This window comes from Octodon degus, unplaced genomic scaffold, assembly GCF_000260255.1.
Source record: "Octodon degus isolate 3935 unplaced genomic scaffold, OctDeg1.0 scaffold00135, whole genome shotgun sequence".
Taxonomy (NCBI): Eukaryota; Metazoa; Chordata; class Mammalia; order Rodentia; family Octodontidae; genus Octodon; species Octodon degus.
The window spans coordinates 7,151,122-7,157,393 of NW_004524711.1; positions in this window are offsets into that span (position 1 = coordinate 7,151,122).

Consider the following 6,272-nt stretch of genomic DNA (forward strand, 5'->3'; position numbering starts at 1 on the left):
GTGATCCCAGCACTGGGGAGGCTGAGACAAGAGGATCACTATAAGTCCAAGCTGCGTAATGAGACCTCGTAACAAATAAATAAATACATTTTTAAAAAGAAGGTGGGAGAATGCTAAGAAGAGGTCCTTCTAGCACCAAATTCAGAAGCAGCGTAGCCCTGAGGATGTCTTGATCTCAGACTTCGGTCCTCAGAACTGTGAAGCCATAAGCTTGTGTTATTTAAGATATTCAATTTGGCACACTTTGTTACATAAGCTTTAGTAAACTAATGCAATACATGAGATAGATACGGTTTTAAATAATTTATACAGGTTACCTCCTTGGGCCCTCACAACAGCCACTTAATAGAAGAATCCACTCTACAGAGGATAAATTAAACAAGAAGAAAGGTAAGTAACTCATTCAAGGTTGATTAAAACTTGCTGCCTTAATCAACAAAACAAAGTAGGGGCAAAGCGTGGGATTCAGGAAAACCCACCCTCCACACTCAACCCACTCCAGTGTGTACCTGCCACATGTCTTTCCTCTTGGCTTTCAGTCTTCACATCACATGTGTGCTGTCTCTTGCTGGCTTGTTGAAAATGCTGCCATTCGCCTCCAAGCAGTCAAATTTGTGCCTTTACCTGTTGTAAGTCTCCACAAGCAAAAGGACCTAGTAAGCATGATGTTCATGCCATAAACAGGATCTCACTTAGCAACGAATTTCTAGTCAATTCTCCTTACTCTAAGACATCTCTATGTGAAGCCTCTGATATGCAACACACACACACACACACACACACACACACAGCAGCAGCAGCAGCAGCAGCAGCAACAGAAGCAGCAGCAGCCACAAGAGTACAGATTGTTCATATTCTTTTCATTTGTGTAGCTTTCTCTTGCCTGAGGTGTCAGTCAATTGTGTAACGATCCACATCTCAGTCTGTCGGGTGTGTTCAGCCCAGAGGACAGGGCCTGAGTCTGTTGAAAAGCCATTAATTGCCTTATTACTTACATTGAATAAACTCATAGTCCTGCCAGAAGGCAGGGGTTGGAGCAGAATCTCTGCAGCTCAGCTTCCTTGGGTCTTACACAGCTCAAGAATCATAAGACTGTGAGCCTGACTTCGGATTCGTGGGTTCATGTATTCTGCACATTATTAAAGGGGGGGGGTCATCTGTGAATCTGGACCAGTAAAATAGTCATTAAATATCACACATGCTGTCCATGATCACAGAGACATCTTGCAGATGAAAACCAAAGTGAAGGATTAAGCCACTGTTTCTCAAACTAGAATGATCTGTAGGTTCATCAGCAATCATGAGAATTGAAGGCATTTGAGATCATGTGTGTGACCACCCACTAATGTCGCTCGAGAAGACATCTGCCATTTTCAAAGGCATCAAGGCCAACTCACACCTCTAGCACTGTCATTTGCTAGTGGACTAAAGATCTGAAGTGGATTTGATCATGAAATAATATGAAAGAGTTGAGTGAGGACAGAGTGACACATCGCTGAGTGACAGAAGTAAAGGTTTTGTGGTACTGTTTCATTTGACAAGTGATTTAAGGAATTTTCATGGGGAATTTTGATTATACCCAATTTTTGTAGTGCAAGCTGCCTTTGAAACTAACCACTGGGTGAGACTTGATTCCACTGCAGTTTAAAAAGTAGTGGAAGAATTAAATCACCAAACAAGACATCCACCACGTACATGCCAAGCTCAAAAATCTTGCACTATAACAGTTAAACCATAATCACAACAGAAATGTTGATTTATTTTCAGTAAAACAGCAACCCTAACATTAACCAGCACATTACACTAATGTTGTCATTGTGCACTTTGTTGGGCTGACAGCTTTGGTTGACTTTATTTACATTTGTGTTGGATTTTACAGTGACATAAGCATATGGAATTTAGACCTTAATGGGTTGGTACAAATTTAGGTTACATTACAATCAACATATTTTAAGCCCAACAATAAGAGTTCATTGGAACTTATTTTTAAGAATCCAAAATCCGTATCTTATAACAATTTTCTGATGACTAGTAGGAAAGTACCTAGGAGAAGGGCAGCCTTTGCTAATTCACACAAATATGCCCTATGTGCTCATGGTGGTGAACTGGTTTTTACCACCTCCCCCTACTGCTCTGGAATGAAATGTAGATTCCACCAGGCACTGCGATTTTATTTGGCATTTTCACAGCTTAGAGACCTCCCATTAAACCCCTTTCAAGCAGTTAACACTCTTTCCATCTCCCCTTATTCTATTTCTCTCCCTACCCTTTTCTCTCCCTCCTAGATCTGGACCTACCAACACTGTCTTCTAAATCACAACAGATCACTTTTCCTGGTTAATCTCACTTTCCAAAATTAACACAGCTTCTGAGCCGTCCAGTGTAGGGACATGCCAGATCCCGTGACCCAAGAAGACAGGAGGGCTCCAGCCCAAAAGTATATTTATGGAGCTCTCTCTGCTCTGCCTTATCTGTCTGGATCTGCTCCAGAGCCTCCTAAAAATCAATTCATGAAAGTATTAACTTATATACAGCTCCCTCTTGACTCATGTTAGCTCCTGTTCCTTTTGCAGTCAGCCTTTGCATCAATTTAGACAAATCAGATTGCTGCTGCAGCAGGTACTACCTTACAAAACTTTAATGCACCATGTGGTTTGGCCCTCAAAATCATCCTAACACTGTGGTATTAAAATTTTTTCACATATGGCTGTAAAAAGAATACAGAACTATGTCAAGAGAGTGGCTACTGCTACTAAGAGGTTGGAATAGAATGCACCAGGCAAGGTATTACCTGTAACCCTGCATTAATTCTTAATAAAATTCCCAACCATGATGACAAAAATGTTCACAGATATCAAATGGTTAGAAGGTAAAAAATAATTCATGTTATCTTCTGTTCTTAAATGTGTGAAATATGACAGTTAATATTTAAATTTTTTTAATTATATACATTGAAGATCACATTCTAATTATTCATCAGGAATCCCGAGTGCTAAGCTGACTGGACCCGGTCTCCAAGGGAAAGTAATCATGACTGCAGGGAATCAAGGGAAAGTAATTATGAATGCAGCTGTTAGGGTGATGTTGCAGTTCAGGGTGGTTCAAGGATGGTGTTATAGTCCCCAGGCCTGGGTGGCATCTAAGGGAAGCCATGAGTGGTTGACATACATACAGCTTGTCCCTCCACCCAAGCATCTGCTTCGCTCTGCGACCCTACCTCCATTGTTAAGCTCTTCTCCCAGTAAGCTTACTTCCCTTGAGGGAAAGAGGCATGCTTCAGTGATGTATCTATCCTGCCACCTAGCCTTCAGTGACATCACTGCAACAAGCTGCCTTTGGCGGCCCCTCTGCACAAGTTCTGCTGAACTTGCCTTGCTTAGGAAAGGACCTGAGGACTAGCTGCTCCTTCCTCAAAGTCACTACCTTATTTAGGGATAGTAGTGAGACATCAGGGTTGGAACACTTGATGCATACCAGTCTCTGCGAAAGGGACTGAAGTCAATGTCATGAGGTCTTCAAAATGAAATCAGTGGTACAAATGATCCTAAGAGACAAGAAAGATAAACCCTTTAACTGGTGTTTTTCTTTCCAAACCAGAAGAATCTGTGCCACTTTGTGTCCTATTAAAAAGTTGAGCTTCTCCAACCTGTGTCATCAGGCTACTTATTTTTCATCATTACAAACAGCTCCTCCTCATCATCATTGCCTTAGCAACCACTTAGAAACACAAAAAAATGACCACAGGGAAGGGCACATTAGCAGGCTTTATCAGATATAAGCATGCTACCCGCATTTTAAAAAGTCCAGATAGCACTACTCTGTCACTCAGTTACATGTCTTAAAATTTAGTTTTAAATAATCCATTCATTAATCTTCTAAAGGAAAAAGGAAGCATGATCTTTGGGGAAACAGGGCACAGGTAGGTATTTAACTTCCTGCTTCTTCAAGAGGGACTTAAAAGGGAACCAAAGCTCATCTATACCAGGTAGCAATAAAAATAAGTCAGCAAGAAAGGAGAGCACTGGAAAAGCCAACTGGACTCTAATATTTGTGTTTGGCAGAAATAAATAAGCCCCTCCCAATGAAATTCTTGCTTGAAGATTTTTCCCAGAATCAATTTTCTAAAGACTGAGGGGAAAACACCTGAACCTTTAGAATGGAGGACAAGAAGAGTGGAATCAGGAGGGGTGCCCGGGCATCCCCAACAATTCTCACTTCCATTCAAATATTAATTATGAATTCTCAGGCTCAAAACTCACACTGCTGGTCCCCTACTTTTGGACAAAATCCCTCTAAACAACCCCATGAAGCCAACAATTCTTTCTCTGTTGCCTTCTTGAGAAGCCCCTCAGGGCCCTGGGACAGCAGCTCCAGGCCCTGAATTCCTCCAGCCCTACATTTAAGGTAAAAGTAGAAGAAGATAAAGAAAGACTACGTGACCCAGGAGGTCTTGCCTACAGAGTGACCGCTAACCTTGCACGTCCACTTAGCTCCCTGAAAGACCAACTCCTACCACACTGTCTTCCCCCCACTTTTCCTGAATCATCCCCTCCCTGTTCCTCTCACCTAGCCTATATTTTCCAAGCCCCTCAAAGTTGGCCAGCCAAGAAGAAGTACCCCTGGAGGGCATCTTCTGGAGATACAGGGTGGCTAGAGCGAGGCTGCTCCTGTCTCCTTGGAAGGGGCACTCTACTTTCCCTACTCAGCTCAGATGCTCTTGGGGCCAGGCAGCTGAGGTAGTGCAGAGAGGGCTCATACCCCACGCATTGGTGCCACTATTCGAGTCTGAACTTGACACAAAGGAGAAAATAACACATGATCTCCCTCTCCTCTAAAATATTTCAACCAAACTGTTGAATATTAATTTGCTCCTTGCTTTACCAAGCCTCCAGAAAGCAGAGAGAAGCAATCTTCTTCATTCCACACAGCTCCTCCTCCCTCTCAGTCAACACCTAAACCCCTTTGGCAACAGGAACAAAAGCACAACTTTAAACTTTGGGCTTATTTTTAAATGTGCCTTTCGGGTGAACAGATAAGTGAGAAAAGAGATCAGGATCTGGGGGTGTGAATAGCATCGAATGAAAAGCTTCCAAATCGAACCAGCTAGAGAAACACTTTTTTGAAAGCAGTCCTACAGAAAGAATTCTTATCATAGATAAGGGTGCAGTCTAGTGGCAAACTTTGTGAAATGCAGCCCCTTCTCCAAAAGAAAACTACAGCTCTTCAGAGGAGGAAGGGAAATGTGAGGGAGGCACAGCCCTGCGCAAGGGCTCCCACAAGGGCAGGGCCAGTCGGCCGAATCCTTCTGAGTGGCTGAAGCATTGGGAACTCACCTGCCGCGTCAATTTCAGAAGGAAATAGAAAAGTGCCACTCTTTTCTCTTAAAACTTTAGTTTTCTTTCATTTGACTAAAGAAAGAAGGGGCCATAGTGCCCCAACAGCCTGTCTGAGGCGTCTGTGGCCTGCTGAGAATCTGTTCAGAGCAGGTCTTGTGGGCCTGTCACATCACATCCCTGAGATGCGCTTGTTTGCACGTATAAGCCTCAGGACAAGGTCTCCCCCGCTCTATCACCCATTCCCCCAAGAGCAGCTCTGCCCGACAGCAAGAGTGGCACTCCAAGATGCTCTTGCATCCAACAATTGAAGACAAGGACACCTGAGGGCACCGGGTAGTCTCCGGACTCAGCATTTCCTCTAAAGTTGGGTCTCAACTGTTCCCACCAGTGCTGATGGATGAAGTCCCTTCCTGCAAGTACACACAACACCACACACACGAAAGAGAGAAGGGGGTGCTTCCTAGAGCAACACTGTAGCCACTTCTTGACCACATGACCAAAGAGAGTCACCCACCAGTAACAGAATGCTTTTAATTGAATTCCCTTTCTGAGACTTTTTTGGGGCAGGGCAGCTTTTCTTCTCTTTTTCCTTTCTTTTTAATTCACTACCCCTCATTGGCTGTGGTATACTGCCAGTCTCTCTCTCTCTCTCTCTCTCTCTCTCTCTCTCTCTCTCACACACACACACACACACACACACACTTTACATGGTAACAGGTATTAGCAGACTGTCCTTTTCAAAGCTTGGAGAGAGTCTTTCGGGCACAGCATATATCCTGTTGGCTAATAAGAAAGTGCCCCCTCACCCCCCAGCCAGTGTCTCAGCTAGTTCGGGGCTAGAGGGAGGGGGAGGCCCAGGCAGTTGTGTTCACCCAGCTAGGAGGAATTCTCCTCTACTTGCCCCTCCACCTCCTGCCCGCCAGCAGCAGTCCCAGC